This window comes from Hetaerina americana, unplaced genomic scaffold (genome assembly GCF_022747635.1).
Source record: "Hetaerina americana unplaced genomic scaffold, ioHetAmer1.1.p SCAF_1, whole genome shotgun sequence".
Taxonomy (NCBI): domain Eukaryota; kingdom Metazoa; phylum Arthropoda; class Insecta; order Odonata; family Calopterygidae; genus Hetaerina; species Hetaerina americana.
The window spans coordinates 64399416-64426293 of record NW_027286069.1 but is presented as its reverse complement, the minus strand read 5'-3'; the positions used below and the strand labels follow the sequence as shown (position 1 = coordinate 64426293).

General features: G+C 40.0%; 1 protein-coding gene across 3 annotated transcripts in view; it reads right to left on the bottom strand.

The window, feature by feature from the left end:
- Mef2 (myocyte enhancer factor 2) overlaps positions 1–26878 on the bottom strand; it is a 237464-nt gene that overhangs the window by 197694 nt on the left and 12892 nt on the right. For all 3 annotated transcript variants that reach the window (XM_071590720.1, XM_071590713.1, XM_071590764.1), the window contains exon 3: positions 18903–18951. The gene's annotated coding sequence lies outside the window, so the exon portion shown is untranslated. The remainder of the gene's footprint in view (positions 1–18902; positions 18952–26878) is intronic.

Here is a 26878-nt window from a genome sequence, read left to right as displayed (position 1 = left end):
ATATAGATGTATACGGACGGCATTCATTGTATTGATGTTGCTCGATCCTTTAACCTCATCATTCTCGATATATTTGCATCGCCGAGAGTTGATACTTAACTTTGAAAATATCAAGTACCAAATTACCAGGGCATTTGCGCCACAATGTTACTTTCCATGAACATCGCAATATCGCACAGACCTGCTAAAGTACATCTTCCATACAAGGAAGCTTGAGAAACCGCTCTCCTTCCTCTAAAAACTGCTCGAGCACCGTACTCTCTCTCTCATACACAAACCCTGGGATCAACCCTGCCCCAGCTCACTTACTACGGTAGCGCTCCAACCGGCAACCCCCTCCCTCTCTCTCGCTCCTAATCCCCCCGCCCACTCCTTCCATTCGAGGGAGTCTCTTTGACCCTTCTTCTTCGACTACCTCACCGACCAACTCATTCTTCCCACGAGCGATCACACGACTCAACTCAAACCTCAAATCCCGTGGATGAAGATTCATCATATCTTCTACGAGAGCTGAGAGAAGGCGGAGAAGGCCGAGGGAAGTTGCGGTGAATTATTGTTCACGTCGACACCTTGCTCCTTTGGCTTTGTGTTCAGTATAAATTTCTCTTGCCGCAAGTGCCTCGTTTAGAAGTACAACCTAACCGCGGACTGAAAACATTTTATAAGCAGACACAACAATTAACAGCAATTGAAAAGAACTCGACTATTCTCTACATGAAATTTGTTAAGGTATCGACTGGGTAAACTATGTGAGTGGCAAACTTGTCGGCTAACCAGGAGGTTGAAGGTTTAAATTTTTCAGAGGGCATGGATTTTGATGTATCATGTTATCTGTGGCTGTTATCCTAATTAGCGCGAGCGTGAAAATAGATATTGCATGAACCTTATAAAGCCTTAACTTCTGCTTTTCAATTAATTTTTTTCAATGAATGTCGATTCAAAGACGATCGAACGAACTGGCATCAGGGGCGAGAGATTTAGGTGTTGGGACATTCATTTACTCAATGTAAGGTTCAAACATCGCTAATGGCAAACTTTAATGACTGAAAGATTAGAGCATTTAATCTGTATCTAAAATAAAAACAAAAAAAGCATTGGTAAAAGTGACAAAACTCAGATTACATTCCAAATGCACCTCTTCGAATTGTATTCAAGCCTTAAAGATTACTTTTTTAAGCTATGTTGAAAGTTACCGTTCGAACTCCCATTATTTGCAACATTTAGCACTGGGATTAATTAACCAAATACTAGAAATCCCTCACCTATATTTAATGAATTGATTTCAAAACTTCCACGAGTGTTTTTCAAAGTTACGTCCACGCATTTCATAAACTCCCACTCGAACTCGAGTCATCTCTTCATTAAGAATTACGGGAGGATGGGTGGAAAGGATGGCACCGTTACTTTCTCTTGCGCAACGAGCGTACAAACTATTACGCTACCTAGAAGACTCGACTCTACACGACAGGGGAAGCAGTCGGCTGATTGCCTGCCGAAATGGCTTGAAAAGGTATGTTCTAAATCCCTCCACGTGATCTATGTCGAAGTAATCCACAGCCTCAGACATATCTACTTGGGTAGATCGACGTAATCGAAGCGGACAGAATTAAGATATTTGCAATCCTCGGTAAGAATGCACGGATTAATGGATAAGTATCAGTGATAAGCCACATCAGATAACTGCCGTTTAATTGGAAATCGGCCTTAGGGCCTATTAATCGATTGCCATTCACCTTGATGTTCCTTGATTATTGTCATTTCATCTGTCAAGAGAATCATACCCTAATGATGCTGTGGATTGGTTGAATTGTAGTAAGAACTGTCTTCACCGTTATTTATCGCAATTGTTCTGTCTACCTGTGGATATGATTATTTAGGTTAATCTTCGGTCCAACCAGGCCTCCAAAATGATTCCATGACTTAAATATTGTAAATGACTATTTTATTATTCATCATAGATTATTATGGCCTTTAACTTTTTAGTCGAGCAGCCACAATGTATTTTATTTAAAATTAAAAGACCATTAAATTTAAACTAAACAAATATTTTGAAGCTCGTTAAATATTTACTATTCAACACGTCTATATATGAACTATTACCTGAACTGCCATCATAAAACCTTCCCATAAATCATTTCTGTTGTGTCCACAGGTTCCAAATAAAATAATAAATGTGGTAGTTTACACGATTTTTCTTTCTACTTAGACCTCTACCCATGATAACATCATTTTAAAAATTGTTCACTACAACAACAGATTTGCTGTGTGTTCTTGCAACCGAGTCTTTAATGATTTCCTTAAGATTCACGATGAACAGACATTCGTAACAGAACAACAGACGTGTAGGAAATTTAAAAAAACATCGCGATTACAGTCGAATACTTCTGAATATATTCGCCTAGTTCTCGTCCGAACAAATAGTTAAATCCCTGACACCAGGTATTGGCATACGGGCATATTTGTGACTAATTGGTCGGAAATCATTACAAACTTGCACCTAAATGAGGGTATTAACGGTCACTTAACTATCAAGTAGAAAAGAAAACGAACTCGACGATTTGAGGCTCTAGTTTGTGAAAATTCATGATCACTGAATAAAAACTTACTTAATGTTTTCACATTAAAAACTATTATACAACGACCGGTTCCGAAGCATAGGCGACATCATAAGGTATGTCATTCCTGATTACGTCGCCTACGTGTCGAAACCGGTAGCGGTATTATGTTTTTTGCGTGAAAAATTGTTTCCTATCTTCATTCAGTAAGGAAAACTCTTGAAAACGATTAATGAAATGCTTAAAATACACCTATTCAATAAAGAGAGCATTAATGGACTTCGGTAGAAGACTAACTCTAGATAAAGTAAAGATAGAAATTTAAAAACTGATGACAAAAATCTGCTGAAGACATTAGAAGAAAAACACGTAGAATGTCAAGCAAAAACATAAACGCGCAAACGCTTACTGTAAAAGCATGTTGTGCGAGCCGTTTCTTTACAAGCCGATGGAGGAAGGTTAAATACCTTGCGACTTGAAGCTGTCTCTACGAAGGGGGCAATAGGGAGGACCCCAGTAATTACATAACGATATTTTTAACAACGATATCCCGTAAAATCTTAGAAAATATCAGTGGTATCAATATAATGGCCTTTGCGTACTCTGCTGTAACCGGTACCAGTTTAGGAAAGGCAGATGATGCTAAACACAACTTGGTCCTTTTTTTATATCCTAAAATCGCGGGAAAGGAATACCCAAGTAAATGCTGTAATTTGAGATTTCAAGAAAACCTTCTGCAAGGTCCCTAATGATAAACTAATACGCAAATTAATATATTAAGCTGTCAAAGAGAAATTTACTAACTTTATTAAGGACTTAATATCAAACTGCAAACAAAATATAGTCGTAAACGGCTCGATTCCATAAAAACTAGACCGAACTTCAGGAGTGATGAAGGAGTGTTTTAGATTCCCAAACCTTCTTGTGATACATTAACGCCCTAAACTCCCAGATCTGCAGTAATCTTAGATTATTTGCAGACTATTAACAGATAAGGACACCGGCAGAGGGAGTGCTAATCTTTAACTATTTCGACCAGATACCGAAGTAATGTAAAGAATGGGAGTTAGCATTAAATATAAGAAAACATAAGGCACTGAAGTTTAGGAATAACATAAATGATAAACAAGACATATATTATTAACTAGATGGGATTAAGTTAAGCATTTCATAACAGGTCAAATGCTTCAAGCATTACACATTCATCAAAACTTTCATGGGATGAATACATTAAAAGACAATTAGTTACCCCTAAGAAAACTGGACAGGTTGTAGGTAAATGTAATGAAAAATTAAGAGAGTGAGATTGTGTGTTAATTCGCTTTAGTAAGACCACATTTAGAATACGCGGCAAAATGTTTGGATACATAGGAGAAAATGTTGATCAAAGGTTTAGAGAAGGTTCAGAAAAACCCGCTGTTTGTAAAAGAATTGTTACGATGTGTGAGTGAGCGTAACCGGTATACTGGATGATTTAGGCTGGGAGACTTGATTCTCTAAGAGAGCTGACAAGACTTGACTGACTTTTGGAGAGGTACAGGGCAGCTGAATTTTCTTTCTTTTAGAGGGAATTATTGTGGCACCAAATTATATTGATAGATTCGACCACCGGGATAAAATATGAGAGATAAACAAGGTCACAGAAAAAATCAGGAACTCATTCTTCCCTATCTCGACACGCAATTATAACAAAATTGCACCCAGAAGCCCGACAAAATTAAATTCACTTCAATATTAGATAATTATTAATTGGTCAAGCGCAACGATTATGGCATGCATAGGCATTTATGTGCACGAGAGTTATATATTAGCTGACATATATTCAAGTGAATGCATTAACTAAATGTCTGCATTTATGGCCGGTGCCCTAGCATCCACCTTGTGGAGCTCGTAATACCCTCTTCAAAACACCTTCCCCGCGGCCAGTAGGGTGATGTGTACAGACGTCTATTAAAATGTTGCTTCATGCGAAGACCCTCGTACAGCGGAGAAAGAAACGACAAGGTCTCAACAAAATAACTTTTTTTAAGATCTGTTAAAACCATTATCGATTTTTAATGCCCAAGAATAATGAGATAAACATATTTATGCAGAACAGTTCGTCGTAAGAGAACATCCGTCATAGGGAGATGAGAGTATGATTTTACGGAAATTCTTCCCATAGCTAGGAGGTAACAGTTACAATTTAAAGGTATGCGCAAATATTGCACCAAGTAACAATAAATGGAAATGGAACTATACCTTTTGGTTCCTTCAATGTCACAACTTGAAGAGTTTTTACCACAGCCGACGTCCATATTAACCTAGCCACAAATCCAATATTACCTAAGCCTACGCAGCCCCACAATAGTACCACTGTAAGCCTATAATTTGTCTATTATCCGGAACGTTACCGTCACGTATTGCCCCCCTGCAACATGAACCTGAATTGTTCAACCGTTTGTGCATCATAAAATCATTTGCAATAAAGGGCATACACTTTTCATCAAATTCGCACTGTTATCAGTTTATTGGGCACACACCGATCTTATAGGAAATGGTAAAAGCATTCAACTCGAAGCAGAAAAAAAGAGGATCCATTTCCATCGACCCTACATTCTAATCAACACGCCGGAATCAAAAAGCACTAAGTAAGCTTGTTTACTCTATAAATTTACCAAGAGAACGAGAAAATACAACTGATGACGTACGAATAACGCCGGGATGGCAGTAATTGACTCCGCAGTCGCCTTAGGGTTTCTCAATTTTACCAGGGTGTACCCAAAGAGTTTTAAATTGAAAACCCTATCCAAAATGATCGACATAAAACGTATCGTTCGGAAATTACACGTTTTGGTAAACAAATGGCCTGTCTGACACTTTGGATCAGATGCGGTGGTATTCAAGCTGCTGTCGACCCAAGCGAGTGTGGGAAGCAATTTCGATAACCTCGCGCACGCCATTCACGCGGACGAAACTTTTGATTACAATTGACGTCACGAACTTAACGCCAATAAGAGTTTGCTTACCTCTCTTGTTTTTGTCGTCAGCATCCAATGGATCCAAATCACGGAATCCCATTCCTACGTGCTGAATTCAGTATTGCGATCCGCTTGACGATACGGACAAACACAAGATTTCGTCACCTGAAACAACCGGCAGCACGGAGAAATCGACCAAACCAAAAAGATGTTTCAATCAACGCGATACGTGACGATCGCTTTTTCATGCATGCATGAAAAAATAAAAGCCCCCTGGTAGCTGCGGTGGGACTGCAGTCGGTAGTAGGTCGCTCATTTGATTTACCACCGAGATGAATGCCTCAGTTTATGCAATGATCGCTGGTCAGAGAAGTGAGTATTCCTTCCCATATTCCACAGTAAAAAAAATAACCCAACGAAAGTAGTGCTATACCAACTCGATGCAGAGGATATCCCCATCAATGGTCTACGTGGTCTTCCACTTTACGCCGAAATTCCCAGTTTCTAAGATAATTACGCACACAGGATGAGTGAGCAGTTAACAAGACTCCCACAGAATTAATTTACCACATCGCGTATTCTGGGGATTGAATACTTATAAATACGGTCCAAGTCAGCTTGCCGAATCATAATTTAAAAACTAATAAGATACTAGTATAATACAAATGCTGATTACTTTCATTTAACGATCACAATGTGGAAAAAAAGGCCGAAGATAAAAAAGACATTAACATTCAAATGACGAACCAAATTGATTAAGTTTGATATTTAGTTTATCTTAGTCTGCAAGACTTTGCGAGGGAGAGTGGCAGTGGGTGTTAGATCAACAACAAGTAAGAATAAAAGCTACTAGGATACTTGGTGATTTTTATAGTACCAGGTGCTTTCTACTGTTGTGGTCACAAATTGTGCGAAGGAAAAGGTAATACCTAAGTACCTGACAATTTATTCCCACAATCGTTTACAACAGTTTAAAAGAGAAATCGGTTAGTCTTCGGGAGTTAGGCATATCAAGCAATTCCGACCCCAGCAGAACGTTGGGGCCCAACGAGAATTCATCAAGTACCTCCCATCCCCCTAGCAACCATCCCGAGAACTTACTAGTACGATGTTACTAAATGAGTTACATAAAAGAAACAAAAAGACTAATTTCCTAGTGTGTCATTAACGTGGTTACTCCTATTGGCAGTTTTCAAAGGAATAAAATCTCAGAGAATATTAAAAATATTCAGCCCAAATTAATATTGAACACTACAAGGTGACAACAGATCGGGTACATCTGCATATGAACAGAGCAAAAAAATACGTTACAATTCCCTAGTAAACTATTTACTGGGGGGTGAAGAGTTGAAAAACTGATACCACTGTGGCCAACTTTAAAGATCATTTTCAATTTCTTGGTAGCATAGGACATTACAGGCACCTCAACATCTACGTCATCATATTGCGGATCGCATTTGTACGCCGCGAGTCCTAATCTCCCTTTCGTAAATAACTACCATCCAATCACACCAGCACACAAATGAACGTCTTATTGACTAACAATGCCGATAATTAATCTCCAGTTTTAAATGCCTGAAATTGCCAACAGCAATAAAATATAATGTTGACTTTAAAAATATGTTTTATTGTGAATTCAATACACAAGCAAAAATATAAATGACGAGAGAACCCAAAGCTAGGCGGGGTGTTCTACACCGCACGCAAACAGGCACGTGGTGCTATGTATACAGGACACATGCATACATACAGATTGCGGAAACGGCTATGAGTAGCATCACTTACGATGGTGAGGGATCCATAAACATGAGGAAAATCTAGATCAGTCATGTAAACGATCAATTCGATCGGAGAAGCGGAACAGAAGCCTTCGTTCTTCAGATCCAGAAAAATGTTGACAGTATCGGCATTTTGTAAAAGTTCAACTTTTCGGAGCATCCTCCAACCTTGAAATATATTATTACGTCAGACAGTTATTGGAAATACCGAGTAGGGAGTTAATGTAAACTGTAAGATTGCACGCACGACTATTTAACTTCTAGATAACTATAAATCGCATAAGTTTTACGCCGGCAGAAAGAGAATAATTTCAACCCCGCATCACACAGATAGGCGAGATGCAAACGAGAAGAGAAAAAACTACCAAGGAGGACAAAATAAGGATTTTCATTTTCTCGTACTGTTCGTGAAAAAACAGCAGCAGAAAATATTAAAAACGACAATTCGAATTTCCCAAAACGAAAGTGTTACCCAAAATCAACAATTCCCAATTATCATAATTACTAGTTACTTTCTGCCACACGACAATATGACGCTTAAATGCATTATGACCAACATGACATTTACGGTAAGATGCAGACCAGCGTATAAAAAGTATTTTACTGAACTTCACTAGCTTATAACAGTTTATAAAGATGCTCTAGGTCCAAATTCAAAATTTTTCCTACTCCCATTGGTTATTTTCAATAAGGAGGAAATAGTGAACACAGTTATGAAGACAAACATCTTTCCGAGAACTTCATAGGATGTCCAAATAAAACTAATATTTCATACATTTTGAAATAATCGATACATTTTGATTGTTTACCCATCCAGGAAGTTCACGGGTAATCATGACTGTCTTTGAAATATATATTGATGACAAAATAATTAGAAAAGGATTAACTCGCTTTTATTTGTATTCCACTAGTGCACACAATGACTGCACTGTTTAATACTGCAGGCATAGGTAAAACACAGTGAGACAAGAGGAGATCTCAAAGAGAGTTAACGCCCAAAATGAGGGTAATGACATTTCCGTGTCAACAATGTCCGTGAATCATTCAACTTAAACGAAGTTTTTATAAAAACCAAATCAAGGAAAATTTTCAGCCACGCATTTAACCAACTTGAAACGAAAGGCAGCCCTTAATGTCAACACTGCACCTCTCTGACGGATATAAAAAAAACCCTCAGCTGTCACCAAGGGGATTCAAAAAGAACTCGAGCGCACGCGCAGGAAACACTCGCAAACACACGTGTAAAACAACATTACATCCGATTCACACCACGTGACCACATCAACCTCTCAATCAACGGACGTAGCCCACGTGGAGACACTAAAAAAAAATTTCGCGAGGGACAAAACTGATGGAAAACATGCACTCACACTTACGCACCGGAGAAAGAGGAATCCTGTAGCTCGGACCAGCCGTGAACCACCAAAATGGAACGGAAGGATGAGGTCAAGATACGCACGCGACGCTCAGGAATAGAACAAAAACAGGGCGCTAGAATCGAGAAGAGAGCCGGCCAGGGGGCGGGGGAGTGAGAGAGGAAAAAGATCATGGGGTGGTCGCGTACACACTTTTTTCTTCGCACCCGAGGAGGTGATGGAACCACACACCACCACCACCAACAGGCAAACTACACACTTTGGCAGCTCGCCCGACACTGGCGAGATGCTGACAGAAAGGCCAGCGGAGAGGGTGCGGCGGCCCCGTGTGGGGCCGGGGGGTGAGGGGGAGGGTGGTGCGGAAGGGAGGACAGAGAGAAGAGAGAGATACATACATCGGAGAATTGGTGGGAGGACTGTGGGAAATGTGGGGTGGGGACGATGGACTGACCGCATTGGTCGTGCTGGTGGGTTTCACGACCGTTCCCGCGCGAAAAATCCGAGGGAAAGGTATCCCGGGCTTCTACGTCGCGCCCACCATGACGACGCCCACCCTTAGGGCTGGGAGGGTGGACGCGCCCCATTCCCCCAAAATGCTGCGAAAACTACGGGAGAAGAAGGTGAGTTGGTGTCCCGACAGCGTTCCCCTCACGCGGAGGTGAAAGAGGTAGTTGACCCCTTCACCTGGCAGCAGCGAGAGCACAGGTAATTTCCACGCCCTCGGCAATTCACCGGCCCCTGAGCCGAAAGTCTATTTTTGGAACCCCTTCACTATGACACCCCCCTCCCCTCGCACTGACCGATACCGAGACACCAAGATCCACTGCGGGACTCTCGTCACTCGCTCACTACCACTCCTCGTCCCTCGTCCGCGCCAGCACAACCCTTCCAACATGTCCAACTACCCGAAAATTCGGGAGAGGGTGGTTAAGGGACGCGGTCGGGGGCTAGTTTTTGGACGGCCTGACTCCACACGATGGGAGGGGCACGGGGAGGAAAAAGGCCTTGGCTAATAGGCCGTTAATCTCTTTGTTTCTCCTTAAAGACTACCCACAAGAGGGCGAGGGGTCACTAACCCTTGTTACGCACGAGCCGCACGAGGACCACCAAACCTTTCCCTTATACCTTGCCTCTTTAATCCGGGTCCCACAAAAGATTCTCCTGTGCTGCCTTGGAAATTCTCGTTACCAGAAAACGAAGACTGCGACGGACCCGTCAACACCGCAAGTGTGCTCCCAACTCACGTAGTCGACAGGTAATGATTCCGTCGGAAGGGCTGAGGGTCGTGAAGAGGGGGCGCGAAGCATTTACATGCCTCAAAACATTCTTCTAATTTGCCGGAGGTGACCGCCACCGTTGCCATTTCCGACAGTGACAATTTTACCAGTTGACTATTTGAACAATACGAGAGAACAAAAATTTCCACAAAAGCATTAGGTTCATAAAAAGGTTTGAAAATATTTATTGCCCAGGAGGGTAAAGGTGTTTAATCATTGCCTCGTTTCTCCGCCGCCTCTGGTGGCATCTCTTTAAATGAGGAAGTACTAGTATGAAGTGCAATAAACGAAGATTAACCCAGGTGACATACACGTCGGCATATTTCCACAGAGAGGGTTAATTCTCTCCGCAATTAACACCAACAAAGGAAAAGATTAACTTCCGATTAATTTTGCTCATCAAGTCCACGAGCTAAGAAAAAAGATGTAGATTTAGTGTTTGCATGTGTGTGGGGTGTAAGTGTTCTTGCATGAATGAATGGCATGTTTTTTTTGTGGATATATGATTTTGTGGTTCTTGCATGCGGTTTTTTTTTCCTTTCTAAATTACGGGTGGTGTCCTAACACCCCCCGCCACACGCCCTTGCGGCGGCTTGCGGGGTATTAAGTAGATGTAGAAAACATTTCCATTTGTTTCCTAATTGCCGCAGTTTGGGTAATTTTTGTACTACACGAGAAATATGTACAACATAAACGCTTTTCTAACATGAAATTGCATACGAAAAACGACTATTATACTTCGTTTTGGGAAGTATATTCCAAAATTGAAAACGAACACAGCATATATTACCTAGGGTCAATTTATCTCGCAAATTTCTTGACTCTATACGTTAAGTTATGTAGATCCTCCTCATGATACTAAAACTATAACAACGCATTACTAGTATTATAATTCAAAAGATGTTGTGCATAATTTTCTATTACGTTTACGGCAGCCTGTATTAATCAGTCCCCTTTTCTTATAGACTTTTAAAAGACTTTTGACTTTATGAAAGGAGCTCATGGTGCGTATACATTCTATACGCAAAGGCAAATCGAATTGAACGAAGTGGATGTAAATTTCTGATTTTAAGTTATTGAAATAGAGTGAGTAATGGAGCAAAAGTTTAAATGGGTTTCACACGAATGCTTTTGTTTGTTTTTCAAGTGGTTGCATTCAGTGTTACGGGCGGTGTCCAACACCCCCCACCACACACTTGCAGCTTGCAGCGGCTTGCGCGGTATTGTGTGGTTGTAAGCTGTAGATGTAGATAAGCTCCGCCATGGGACTACATTGCAAAAAACTGGTTTCCTGAAATTACTTAAATAGAGAAATTTTGATTTTAGAACTGGCAAAATAGATTTTTGCATGGAATGAATTTAAAATATCCAAGCAAATATTAAATTATTACAGAACCTAGAGGTAAATAAAATCGCTATGTTCTTTGTCTGCCTGAAGATCAGATAGCATGAGATTCAAGATAACATTCTAGTCGAAAAGCGACGGAACGCCAAATACGTGTAAATGAAAACATTTCGGTTGGGAGCTTTTCGATTTCTTTGTATTTTCCAAATTACGTCTTGCGAGCAACAAATGAATATGCTACTACATTAACTCACTCACAAGTGCCTGTCCGTCGCCCTTGATTGAGGTACTTCCGAGGAAGCTAGGGACTTGAAATTGGGGTTGATTGTAGCATGAAGGGAGATTGTACGATTAAGTTAACTAAATACGTAAATTTTGTAAATATATTACTTCCTTAACGTTCTAAAATCCACTTCTCGAGATATTTTACCATCGGAAACGAAACATACCTGATGGGGCAGTAATAATAATTTGAATAACAGAGGTTCTTTTTTTAAATTTAACTGTAGTGTATCTTGCCCTATATACACCCTCCCTCAAAATAACACATATTTTCAAGTACGGTTCGCTTCTTGGGAGGTCGATGGTAAAAATGGATTACCAGAGGGATGAACTTGTTTTTATGCGGTCAGTGCATTGGTACTTCATGACTCCATTAGCATTAGGATGTGGTTTGAGAATTAAGGGTGGTTAATTTAGGAAAGTGGAGGTTAAAATGAGGTAAATTACGTGTGTTATCAGTCGGCCGTCACCCTTCCGACGAATTAGGTCCAACCCCTTAAGGAGCACTTAAGGGGAACAGTGGATAGTAGGCACAGTTCATCAGTACCAACGTCTTAAATATGACATTTTACTGTCCCAATGGGATATTTCCAACATTCTCCTTAGGTCTCTATATTACAGTACATTTCAAAGTGTCCCCATCCATACGTCAGGGCTTTTCAAAGCACTTCCAAATGTTCCAGGAATCTAAAATTTTCCAAGGGGTTTGGCAGTAGTTTTAAATCGAACCAAACGAGAGGATCATCTACGCTGGTGCGAATCCAGAGAGAAGTACATGGAAAAGCAGATTATAACGTACATATATCTTTAAAATAATGACGGGTCAAAGTCTATTTATTACTAAATTTTAACCGAGCTTAAATGTTCATAAAACTAGGCCTTGGGCGGCATTTTTCCCCGCTGGTTCTCGACAGACAAACCTACCAGACTGAAAAATAAAACTGTTAATGCCATATGATATATACATATTTTATTGGTATAACATGCTGTGCCAAAACCCTGTGACGGGAACTGGAAAAAAAATCATAAATCGGGTATACAATACTTTCCTTTAGTTAAAATCTAAACGCCAATTGCATGCAACTCATTTAATTCCACCATAAATATACAGGCACGGATCAAAATTCAACATATACAACCACGATAGGCATGCTGGAAAAGGTTTTACTTAATTAAAAGTTACAGCCCCAGTAAAAAGTTGCCAACAACGGAATCTTTAAGGCCACGTTCTCAACAATAATACTATAGCCAACGTGTAATTCAGATAAAATGCCAGCCATTGGAAAATAGTCTTTTTAAAACTGCCAAAGAATTCAGACCTCTGATAGCCATGATACATCGCATTGACATGGAATGAGCACCGCCTAAAGCCGTCCCCAACGCTAAAATAATCCCGATTACAAAATAATTCTTCGAATGCGAAATATACCGCTGTCATGTTGTATTTTCAGAGAACAACACAAACGGGGGACCGCAAACACAAAAGAAGCTCACGGTTGCTGAACCGCATCAGACAGGATGATTTCCCGTTAACTAAATGCGGAAAAAATCAGAATATAGATACCAACACGCCGTGTCCGAAAATAAGGAACATAACGTAAACAACACGAAATATCTGGCAAGTTGTTTTCGTAATGATAAACCCTAATCCATTTACATCGTTAAATCAACTCAACTTCCTCCTTCCGATACCCTTTCCGAATCGCAGTAGAATTCGCCCATGGAAACTGGAATCGGACAGCGGGGATCTGCATCGGATGAGAGGACGGATATCTTAGGACCACCGTGGGTGGAAAAAAATGTGTTCTAGGAATATCACTTTGGATTAGTTCAAAAACAAGAGAGTTACAATGCCACATTTAGCAAAAATATTTCACTGAAACGAAACATTCATTTTATCTCCAAAAATACACCGTATCGACGAAATTCTTTTCCATCGTCTTCTTAAGACCAACTGATAAAACTTGAACGAACTTATTATGTTTTTTAGAAGGATGTCACTTTTCACCACTCAGATTTAACGAACATTTATTAAACAGCTATTTGTGCAACAAATTCTCTTTAAGTACGATTAGAAAGCTCGGAAGCAACCACATGGCGGAGAAATCACTACGGTAAACAACACAAAGCTTGATTAAAACCCTTCAACAACTACCACGACGGATGCCAATCGGTGTATAAATTTCGATCACAGCCAGAAATGAAAACCGAACTTGGATGGTCATCAAAAAAAGCGGTATGAATAAGATTGGCAATGGAGACAGTGGTTCACATATTTCCATATTTTTCACTCAATCATAACGCATTTTTGATGACAGGGAAATGATGAAAGAATAGAAATAGGCAAATTTTAAGTGGAAAAAGCCCACGAAGAACTATGCAATCGACAATAAGGAAACCCCAAAGAGGAGACGGAGGGAGAAGAGAGTAAGGAGGGAACGCGAATAAGACTTGAGCCGTGCGAAGTTTCAACTGTCGGAACATCAAGTATTGTTTTCAAGCGATGTCTGCACGTGAAAATGATTCTAAAACATTAAATATGGACTATCGAAACACAAATATCGATGATGACACTAATGGCAATAAGCTTCGAGCAATTGAGTTCTCGCGATGTGGTCGGGAAACTGGCATTCATACGATATCCATTCATTTTGCATCGGCTTATTATTACCATATTGTACACAAGGTTTGTAAAAAAAGTATCGGTAACAATTTTTCCTGATGTGTGAGTGAAGTGATGAATTCAGACCGTCGATTAAGTGAGCGCATGATCGCAGATCGTATTGTCATTTATAAAATGGCAATGAATAACATTATCACCGAAAATTTGGCGATGACAAAGATCGGTGCTAAACTCGTCTCGAAGGTCTTGACGGGCGATCAAAAGAAGAGTCGCCATGACGTTCCCGGTCTGCTTGCAAAGACCTTCTGGAACGACATCGCCACGATTCCCCAACCCCCTTACAGTCCCGACTTGGCACTCGCAGACTATTTCCTATTCCCAAAAGTGAAATCCTCCCTCAAAGGACATCACCATGGAATTCTTGGTGCCGCCATGGAATCTTGCTCGCGTAGCCTTAAGGATCTTCCGGAACCCGCCTACCAGGGAGCCTTCAAGTCGTGGAGAAGCCGCTGGAAAAAGTGACGACGCTCGAGGGATGTACTTGGTTTTGAGGCTTGTAGCAATATCTAAACTTAATCTATTTTTCCGAAAATTTTACCGATACCATTTACAGAAACCATTTATGCAGCGCATTCGCGCAACCAAACGCCGTAAATTGTGGGCTTATTAACTTCACGATGCAAAGTAATCAACGACACCAAATTAAGAATGTGAAATTGATAATATTTTTATGGTTAGGTTGATTGAATAAAACTCCTACCCCCACCTCTACATCTGTAGGATAACGATATACGCTAGCAAGATACTCATGAAGACGGTAAAACCGCTCTCAACTGGCACCATATTGCAATACTTCACTCCGTATGGCCAATTTTTACCTCGAATTCTTTTGTCTTATCGGCATTGCCCTGCGATGTGTCGCGTTTAGACTACAGCTGTGCACCGCATATCGCACCCGATTCATTGAAATATACCGAAGAGCGCACTGCTGCCAAGGTAGGAGGACGGGTGGGACCCCCCTTCTTCCGAAACATCCCCCTTCCCAGCGTGTCGCTCGGTTCGGCGCGATTAATTTAAAAACACCCCACTCCCGACTTTCGTTCGGCCCGCCACTCTCACTCCACCCGCGAGTGGATGGGAGGTCCATGCAGGGAGAGAGAGGGTCGCTGCTGGCTGGGGCACTCTGGAGCGAGGCGAGGGTGAAAATGGGCCGCGGAGAGCAACGCGGCGGAACGGGACGAGCATATCTCTCGCTTGAATTCGAATGAAATAAAATTTGAGGCAACGGTTTTTTTTCATCGGTAATGGCAAACGTGATGTTCGTTTTTTGGAGAGACTTGGGTTTGTTCCACGGCGACGGCATACCCGCGAGAACTTGCAGGGGAGTCAGCTAGCTGACGACACGCGGATATTTAGCAAGTTGATGGAAAAAAAGAAGAGAGTAGGTTTTTTAAATAGCAGAAATGAAGGTGGAAGTTACGAAGAAAGTGATGATTTTGTGCGAACATTAGGAGGTTTGCGTGATATTATAAGGATATAGTCGTTATCGACCGTCCTTTAATATACATTTAACAGTTGGAATACCTTGAATGAAATTAATGTTAACGACTCCACGATAGCGAAAATGATTGCTATTGACGCACTCAATACGGTAAAATAATTGTGCATAATAAAATTAAATAATGGACCAATGAATACGTTCAATATGCGGGGTACTAATGCGCAAAGCACGGTGAGTAACACAAATTTGGAAACATCGAAGAAGACTACTACATCTGAAAATAACTCCTTCGGGTATTTAGCAAAGTACGCTAAACGTCTAATTAAGTTCTCTCTTGAAATCACAAGCTTGAAACGTATGCAACATATTGTTAGTAATTAAATGTGAGATGCCGCTCATACTCCGCTTCTTCTACTGATAATACGTGTTGAGATAATTGCAACGCTACGTTCAAACTGTAGTAACACACCAAACTCGTATAATTCTCCTAATTCCCTACGGCCGACGAAATCGAATTTACCAATACAAATGAGAAATCTCAAACAGGATCAAGTGTTCTGGCATTTGCCAATAAATGCTTGCTCAACAACAAACTTATTGAACGCATGCAAAATAAGATTTATTAGTTTGGACTGACAAAATTCACGTTTATCGCGTCCTTAAGTCCTAAATAGCGTAATATTTCAAAATGAAGAGAACAGAGTTATTCTTGATAGATTTCATGGAAATCTGTACGGCTAAAACTTAATATAATCAGGGTTGCCTTCCCCTCAAACCCTACGAGTCATCTCTCCTAATCAAAATCATTAAACAAATTTTAGATCCACGCGTACCCATGCGTATAATAATTTTTACTCTTATAAACTGTTATACCTTGAAATAATTACAAACTGTAGGTAAAAAGTATAGTTCATTGCAATTAGCAGTATTGTAAAACCAGTACCATCGCATTAGAAGCTAGATAGAGATCATTATTCAGTTGCACAGATGCAAAATGTGATAAATGTAATATTATCGCTCAACCAATTTACATCAATGAATACAGCAACATTTTATGAAATTAATTTACACTGAATATTTTCAGTTAATTCCATTCTTTGGTCGCCCCCTACGCACAGTTCTTCGACTTCTCTCAATTCCTCGTGGGCACCTATGATATAATGTAAATGTACAATTTGAAATTCATTATTCTGAAATCTATTATTTAGATAAAACATTTTCGAGTTCAAGGAAATTATATCATTGTTATTTGGTACATTGTTTAAGGTAGGTTTTGAATAAACAGACTATACTACACTCGTGCATTTCTTGGCCTCACCTAAAGAGACAAAACCTTACACCCCACACCGCAATAAATATTCTTAATATCCGATTACATTAATGCATACCGTCCGACATGCCACGCTTTTTCGCACACCCTACCTAGATTGCCTAACGCCCCTTCCCCTCTTTCACACCATCTCCAATCTATTATTGGTTATCCTAAGGGCTATTTTTATACGTGTGAAATCCAATTTATTGCTCTCACATATGCCTGTCATTCCCTTTTTGGTATTGGAACTAACAATGGTCTGACGAAACTGGCTGGCCCAAACCTTTACATCTTTACCACACAGATCCTGGATGTAATCTTTCCATCTCCCTCAAATATTTTCAGGTCCAATAAGTATTTTTCCGAATAAATCTTTAACAGTATGTACAAAATTTCCCTTCTTACTTCCCTATAGATGGTTCATCTTTCTCAACGCACTCATTTCAACCCTTCCTTAGTAAACTCGTCATGCCCTTGCACTGACACAGCTTCCCTGAGACTCCAACACGCTCCTTCCGCCCTATTAGTTTTCCTCAAGCTTAATATTCATTTCTTTTAACTTCCTGCTACCTAACTCTGTGTTTACATTCTTCAATTTTCTTTCCTCAATTTCGTCGGCTATCCATGTTTTCCTTTCCATTTCCCTATAAACTGATCCTATTGTTTCGTTTCCGATGTCCCTTTTTGTTATGTTCCCATTTTTCTTCTATTGCACCCAACTCCCTGTCTTCACATAATTTTCTCTACTTCCTCTGGGTAAACCTTTCTTTTCATCCCGGTTAATGCTTCTACATTCCATACATCTTAATTTTAAGTTCATTCATAAGTTCTCTTAGCTAAACTAAGAGAAAGGCCGAAAACCTATACCGATGCAGTACTTATACGTTAAACGGACCCATAGTAAAATAAAAACATTTATTAGCAATGGCGAACTCTGGACTAGAAAAATGACTTTACAACCATACTAAAACGACATTAGTCCACTAAACTCCAATACACTGAAAACATATCGTTCCCCCCACACGAATCCAAAAAATAAAAATAAGATGCAAAATTTTCACAAATTCTTTCACTTATGTAAAATACTTGAAAGCTCGAGAACTTAAAACCGTACTTGAAAGACCACATAAATTAAAGAAGCGGAAGCACAGCAACTACGACATCAAGTAAAATGTGTGTTGGTAATTTGGCCTTCAGATACTGCAATGAATTGCATATCTACGCATTCAAACATTATAGAGGCATTTTAAACATTACATTTATACGATTGATTCCACACACTACAGCGGTGGCTAGCACGGGTGCCCTGTAGAAGTCTAGGTTGATATCGCGAACCACGTGATTTTCGAAAGAAAATGCTCACTGAATAAGCTTTGAATAATTTTTCATGTATTGCAAAAGCATAAACCGGGAAGGCAAAATTCAAGTGCTGGTGCTTGTACATAACACCCAATGCGACAACTGAATTTTGAAGGAGGCCTGAGAAATCGAAAGAGCGGAACAAGAACTGAGGTTTTCATCGATGATCTTATACGTTCGTACATCAGGCACCAACAGACAAGGGTCAAGACTAAGCACGAATAAAATGAGGTCCGGTGAGCGACACGTATACGAGGTCAGTTTACAGAATCGAGGAAGGCAATGAGATGCGTGATTTACATAATGCCGGAAAACGGATCCGTGACATCGGCCAGGGAGAAGCGTTCGAAATGTTTGTTGGCGCGTCCGACTACATAGGGTGCACGAACCGAATCTGCTTTTGTAATCGGGACGACGTGGCAAAAGGAAGTTGGTAACCGACTTAATGCACCCCAGTCAACACATCCCATCACATACTACCAACAGAGAGTGTGCACACAACTCTAAGGAATAGAAATTGATCATCGTTCTTACCTTGACTGAATCCGGCGCGTAGCCCACAGCCATCTTCTTCAAAAAAAACCTGCAACAAGGAAATTTGTTCATTAAATTCCATAACTTATAAAAACGTTTGATTTAACGTACGAAGTAAATGCACAAGCTTACTTTTTCGATAAATTCGGTATTCACGCTTCTTCTGTAGAACGAAAGACGTTCGCTATATATATGCTAAATGCAATACAAAGATATAAATAGATGGTTTCCGCAAAAATAAACCTCAGGCAAATACATTCAGGAGAGATATTGACAATAATGATAGACCGTCAGGAAAAGATCACTATATTGACACGAACTTCGTCGTTGGGAAAATTAGACCACAGAGGCGAAAGAAAAGCATATGAATTGTTACTTAATTACAAAAGGAGCTTTCTCCAAGACATCACTACACACATGTGGACCAAGAATACGATAATACAGAAACTGCATAATTTAGTCAGACGCTTAAAATTGTTTTAAATGCAAAATTCCTCAATCACTTTTTGTATCCGATACCAAATGATAAAAAAATTAAGCTGGGTATTGTAGCAAAGGATTTCAAAATGCTGAGAAAACACTGCTGAATAGTATACACCATATAAACAAAAATCGATTATCAACCTTCTTAATATCACTTGACCTGGGTTCAAATGGTAGTGCAACCCATCCAACACCTGAAATTACGACAAAAAAGTCACCTGATGAAACTGGTATGTTGATGAAACCCATAAAACATATTTACCTTGATTTGACTAATCAGTAAACCTCCCTAGCGGGAAATTTGGGGGCATCCCATTTGATTCCCACTTCTGAGAAGATAATCGGACAGGTATTGTCACTACGAAAAATGAGGTCCACGATGTAGCCAAAATTAACACTACCAAGTTTTGCACATCATACTGGCTAGACATACTTGCAGTCTCCCAGGAGGCATGAACTGAGATAAATTAGAGACGCACCAAGACTGGATAGTGACAATAATAATCAAAATTAACTTCCTGACGTTTATTTCAATTTTCTACATATTCACCCAGTACATTCAAACACATCCCATTTCTTTACTAGTCCTTCATAGCCGGCAGCAAAGAGTCTTCTGTTTTCTGTCGCAGCCAACAGTAACCTCTTGGACTATGGCAAGATCACTTTCAAAACGCCAGCCACCCAAGTCATAGGTTAGGGGCCCGAACAGATGAAAATCACTTGGGGCTAAGGCGGTACTACGGTGAAGTTCCAAGCTTCCCCAATGAAATGTTTGTAACAGCTCCTGGGGTTTGTCTTGTTGACGTTTGCGACTCATTGACTTACCCACGCACTTACATATTTTTAAGCAAGCGCTTCCTATTCGTTAACCAAGTCAATACTAAAAAGGGATCTGATTGACAAGTAAATCGTCTTGTTTCGAATAGGAACCCTTCCTGTAAAAATTCTGATTTCAACGTTTTTCCCAAATTTCAACAAGGGAACTACCAAAATCCGTGTCCAAGAAATATGTAATCTCAAATATAATAAAACATGAAAGTAAAACACGAATGGAATAAATAATGGAAGAAGCTGCTATACATTCGAGAAACCACAAAAAGAAAAAGATAGCTGCTAATTATCACTCTACATGGAATCACACGTAAGCTGCATTCCCACGATAGGCTTGAATAAAGATATGGCTTATATACGCCCCAAGACATTGCGGAAACCAAGCTGCGTAATCATCTAAACTTCCTCTCTCCGTCTCCTTATCCACCTTCGCGGAAACTGGGGTGATACTCGAAACACAAGCCTCATTCCATGGATTTTATGATATAGTCACCAAGTGCATACCAATGTATAAATATAATTGATTGTTGAGAATTGTTACAAATCGTATTTTATCAATAAATTACCATTAATAAAGTGCAAATAACTTCGGCGAGCTATCTATTTGTGAGAATATAATTACTTCAGAGCAAAAGATAAATGAGAACGCTAGCATTCGTCTATTATTGAACAGAGTTATTTCCCATTCAAAAATAGATTCCTCTGTCCAGTATAATGCAAATATCCAGTTCATATAAAAAAATATCGGAATGAACGTGAAGTTAGCTATTAACCTCATTCATTCCTTGAAAACAAAGAAACACCAGCGTTGAACAAACTACGCAGAAAATATATTAATTTCCACAGAAATACTATTAATACTCGAAACTAATTTAATAAGAGTAAATTATATTTGACACTTTCGCAAATTCTCCTCAAGAGAGTTTTGGCAAAATATGATAGTTCCATTACAATATAAACTGGCGATTCATGCTTACTTCAATGAGAGAACATATTCTGTTATTTTCCCACTGAAATTATGAGGCTTCTGTAACTTTTTGGGAGAATTCTCTGGATGATGGCCAGGGGCACTAATAACCTGATTTAATGTTAGAAGTTCTCTAAATCTTCAAACCTCGATAACCATCACAAAAATGGTTTGCCGGGAGTGTGAGGTCGCAATTCATTAATTGTGTAATCGTATAAATATATCGAAAGAAATTTTTTCGATGATTCTCATCTAAATGTAAATTCATACTAACGAAATGAGGAAGTCTTTTTCCACTATATTTTATTCAGGTAAAGCTAGTTACCAAAGCATAGGCGTCATCTTCAGGTAGTCTTGTACGTGAAGCTGTCGCCCATGCATTGAAACGAATAGCACCTGAATGTAAATATTAGTGGAAAAATAGTGCTCCCCGTTTCGAGAGAGAAATTTTTGCAAAATTAAGGGCGGACAGCAAAAAAGACATCTAGGCCGCTACAAGCGTTAGAATCGAATTTTGTACTGCATAGTTTGTTTCTACTAAACACTTGGGAATAAAATTTCATTTATATCTCCGCAGAGGTAATTGCCCAGGAGATCATATCGACTGATTTACTGTGGAAAAACTACCTCGTAGTGGAAGTCGGGTGTCCTCTACCCTTCCGTAGTTTCAGGCAGACCCATTCTCTTCAAGAACGTTCCTATCACAGTTTTTCAAATAAGCCCTTAGGACTTGCCTTCTTATCGTAGCAATTTGACCATATCAAGCTGATCTCTTTTAGGTTTAAAAGTTCGTGAACGAAAGGAAAGATTTCAATCTTTTCATATGGTTATGTCTGAAATATTAAAAATACGATCTTGTTCGTCGAGATCATGTGCTACCGTCGCTAAGTAAAATGAATCACGTTAAGTTATTGCTGGCGATTCAATCTGTCGTGACCCACAGCGAGATGATGTTCAACGCTCACGTCTGACTCGAACTTCACCATCGAAATCGCAACCGCCAATGAAAAACAAAAATACCGCTGGGGGCCTGCAGTGTGGCAAAAAGGTTTGTAATTGTGAAAATGTACAGATTATAACTTTTTAAAGAGACCCGGATCATCCGAAAAAAAACACCTAGAGTGGGCAATATTATATGTTTAAAGCAAAGATAAATGAAAGTGAAATAAACAATTACCTCCTAGTAAATAAATGAAAAATATAAATATATAGCTAGCTTATTTCGGGACAGAAGTATATTCAGAAAAGTTGGAAAGCACATTTATAAGAACCAGATGGTTTAGAAATTAAAAATAAACGAAATGGCAGGCGTATGCAATTCTCAATTGGAATAGCTACAACCAATGTTCACCACAGCTCAAGCGTCGAGGATAAATAACAGGCTGAGATTTAAAGTATTGTGACGCATTGTTTACGCAGGATTCTGTCCATAAGATTTTTATGCCAACTTTATCCCAATTAGAATGGAATAATAAAACGGTTGCATAAGTCTACAGGATCAAGATTTCCCTTTCGCTTTCGGAGGTTGCCACAGGGACACATGAATGAAAGAAAGAAAATTAAAATAAACAGATACTTCGCTTTAAATGAGGATAGCTGTGTGGGAGAGAAGTTGTGATACAATAGCAGCAAACGGTTAAAAATATTATGAAGATGTTTTTGCCCATTTTTTGTATTTTCAGACACTTAACAGAACTGTTACATACGAAGAAAATGTGGGATGGGATGCGTGTCACACTCGCAATCGATGTATCAATTTATCATATGCTAAGCGAATTTCTCGGATTAGGCCAGCTATCTCCACCGATCATTAGAAATATTTTAAAAAGTTGAAAAAGACGTCTCATAGGATATTGCGTTTATTACAGAATGGAATTACCCATCTCATCAGACTCTAGAAAGAAAATGAGACCATGAGGCTAATAAATAAAGGGTCAAGGTTTCAAACCCTTTCCATGATGATGGACACACACTAGCTTCGATTGCCAGAGCACAAGAAATCTGAGAGACCGCCAAAGATATAATGAAAAACCTACAACTCCATCCTACGATTTTCACATGCCTTGGGGAGTAGCGCAGGGTGGCCTCTACTCTCATCAAATCAAACCGATCACCACGTGACGCGTTCACATCGAATTTTTAATGAGAGAAAATAACTGAATTCAAGAAGAAAAATTATAAGAAAAAGTTTTCTTGGCATTTTATCGCAACGGGGACAGTCATAGTTTTAGTCAAGTGCTACACCTACGACAACGGAGGAATGAATAACGAAAACAACTCGTGGAAAGAGTTACTCATTGTATTACCATGTTTTCCTCTTATTAATTTTAAAAATTGAAACGAATATTTAGTAACTCCACGTGACGAGAAATCTTGACTCGAGTATTTCTTTGCTTGATGGCGGTCGAAGTTCTTCCATCCAAAGTCACATCGCTGTTCAGGTAGATGAAGGATTCCTAGCTTTAGGACTAGCTTTAGCTGCACTGCCAGAATTGTGATATCTGCCTTGAGCTTCACTCTTCCACACACAAAAATTTTCGTTTTTTCCCTGTTGATGCCCATATTATATTCCCAAAGTAACTGGTCCATTCATAGTTAATTGCAGGTCCTCTCACGTTCCTGCACCAACCGCGATCCGTAATATGTAAATTTCTTCGCGATTTACCAAGACTCGCTGCCCAATTCATGTGCCTGTTCTAGATATACGTTAAATAGTGCTGGCGAGGGACGGCATCCTTGTCTAACTCTCGTTTATTCTGGATTACATTTTCCTTCTGTTTTTCATTTACATGGTTCTTCCTCAATTACGGTACAGATGTCTTTCTAGTCCATTACAAGCGCTTCTAACATCTAGTTCCATCCGATGTAGCGGTAGGCCTTCTCCAAATCCACGAATGTCACATATACTGGCTCGTTTATGCGTATCTTTTTTCGCTCCTACCTTCAAGTTGCCCTTCTTGTTCCTCGGTTTTTCCTGAATCTGAATGAGTTTCCCAACAAGCTTTCTTCCTGCTTTCCTTACATTTCACGGCTAATTAACCGAGTAAGTATTTATGATTCGTGAGACAACGGGCTCAATTTTCGGTACTCTAAGCATTCATTTTTTCTTGTTTTCTTCAGTGTTGCAATCATCATACTCTGCCAAATTTCATGGCAGTTTTCCACTGCCGAAGCTATCTTTGATGATTTCAAAGAGACTATCCTCCGTTTTGACCCAGAGTGCCTTGATTATACGTATTTTTCCGTTTATTTTGCCAACTCCTGGTGCCTTGTCATCCTTCAGGTATTTCACGGCTCCATCGAATTCGCTTCCCGGTATATCCGGTCTTGTTCGTCATATTCTATCAGGATTTATTTTTTAATTAAGACATCTTCAAGTAGTTTAGGCCCGTGATAGTTCTTTAAAGTATTCCTTCTATCTCTTCCATTTTGTTTTTCTTTCTCCGAATCGTCTCTTCACCAGTTCATTGGCCATTTCGCCGTTTACCTTCTTTAAATTGCCATTGATTTCCTCGCAGCAGCTTTCTACCACCCTTTCTGGACTTTCTAGCACTCTCGTATGACTTGGTTCAGCAACTTCTCATAAAGGCCAGTTCATCCGAGTCATTCCGCCAGTAGTCCCGCCGTTATACCGAAAATTTATGTCTTCTAAGATCTCGAGAATAACACTCCCTCCGCCAGAGAAATAAATACGTAAATCAAATCAGTTTGAAATTGTGGGCCCGTCAGCTAGAAATAGTGCTCGGGGGGAAGAGATTTCAGCTGACGGAGAGGAGCCAATGGCGAAGGGAGGGGCGGGGGGACTTGAGTGAGTGCAACGAAATTTTGCCATACCAATTCCTCAGTTTCATTTCCTCTACTTCTACAAAATATTCTGCAAGCTACCCCTAGTGTGTGGCAGGAGATGATTCAAAACCACGCATGCAACATCAAAAATTATGTTTTTCTTAATTTTTAGTTTAAAAATACGTAATTTCAATAATGAACATTACAGATATTAGTACATTCACTAAGGAGATACACATACTCCTCTACGCCTGCAAGAGGAACTGTAAATAACAAGAAGGAGAAGAACTAAGGTAGGTTAGATGAGATTAACAACAACCTAACAGGCTATATAGAATGAAAAAAGAAAAATTCTTCTTTCCCCTAGCGCGGTCGGGCGTAGCTTCTGACCCCCTGTCGTTCGTGGGTAAAATTACAATTTTAATGTATTTGTTCTGCACTTAATCTCTCTTATTTTACTGGCATGATCTACAGGGGTACAATGGGGCCAATAATACATTTTCAAAATGATCGCTAAAGAGACCCGTTTCCAATTTATTCTTGGATTCTCGTATTTTCTTCTTGCCTCCATAGAGTCTCTATTTTAACTGTTTTCCATGAAAGCTTAGATTTCGCCGCCCTATACACGAGTTGTTCATCTGCTACTTCGGTTATTGTATAATATATTTCTTTCCATCGTCCTTTCATTCTACCCGTGCGATAACACAAAAAGAACAAACAATCAATAAACAGCGACCAAGGTACTAATACTCATAACATTTGTGCAATAGGAGCAATTTAGGGCAGTGGTATGTTGCAACAAAGGCTTCCGGGGAAATATAGAGATGACACCAAGGTTTTTGGGTTACTCCCTCGTTCCTTCTGGCTGAACGACGGTTTCGCTGGCGTTCCATTAAGTATATTGTGCCACAAAATGCTGACTGCCACACCAGCGAAACAGTCAACTATCCAGATGTAAAAACTTGGGAGTAACCCGAAAACCATGGTGTAATTCCTAATGGTCTGTTCACCAACTAATTTAATATACGGAATACAGTCACTGAATGGGACCATGATTTCAATCAGTGATGACAAGAGTAGAAAAACAACGGTTAACCAATGTCCTGAGTGCATAAAGAATGGCGTCCGATATACGACTGCATTTCACGATCAGGAGACTATAGGCCAATTTGAATGTTATCTGAGATTATTTATGCAGCAACAGAAATGTAGAAGTGATCACGTTTAATTTCGCATGCTTGTTAATGATTCACCACGAGTATCCTAACAACATAGCCTCGCGTTCGCGATCCTTATTATATTCCTCGTATAACTACCATTACTACATCACGAGTTTCGTAAAAAATGCCCTCGTGGCACTTGTCCAGAGATGGATGAATAGATAGATAGATACAGAGGAGACAAGATAAAAGAGCGGGAAAAGACGCATCGAGAACGAAGAACGAGACGGACGGAATTACGCAAAAAAATGGAATCCGTTTTCAACTGTCTTCCTGGAGACAAATGGAGATTTTCTCTATCGAGCAGGTCGAAAAAAATTCGACGCGCGAAACCCGAAATTCTTTTCTGCCGCCAAGAGGGGGGAGGAGGAGGAAAAGGCAACCGAGCGTCAGGGAATCCTACCGTCCGCTCTAACAACGGCCGGAAACACCGGGAGGAATCTGCGAAGGCTATGGCATGCCCTGAGGTGGTGAGGAGTGGTGCGAGGGGCGGGCGGCAGGAGGATATATGGAGGAAGAGGTAAAACGGAAGGGGCGACGGATGGTAAGGAGAGACTGAGAGTGAGGCGGACGGGAGGGGGTAGGGGGGCAGAGGGGGGGGGGGCAATTGCGAGGTGATTAATCTGGTCGTGGGCAAACGTAATGCCGGCCCCATCTATCTGGAGCTATCGTGGCTGCATCGACTCGCG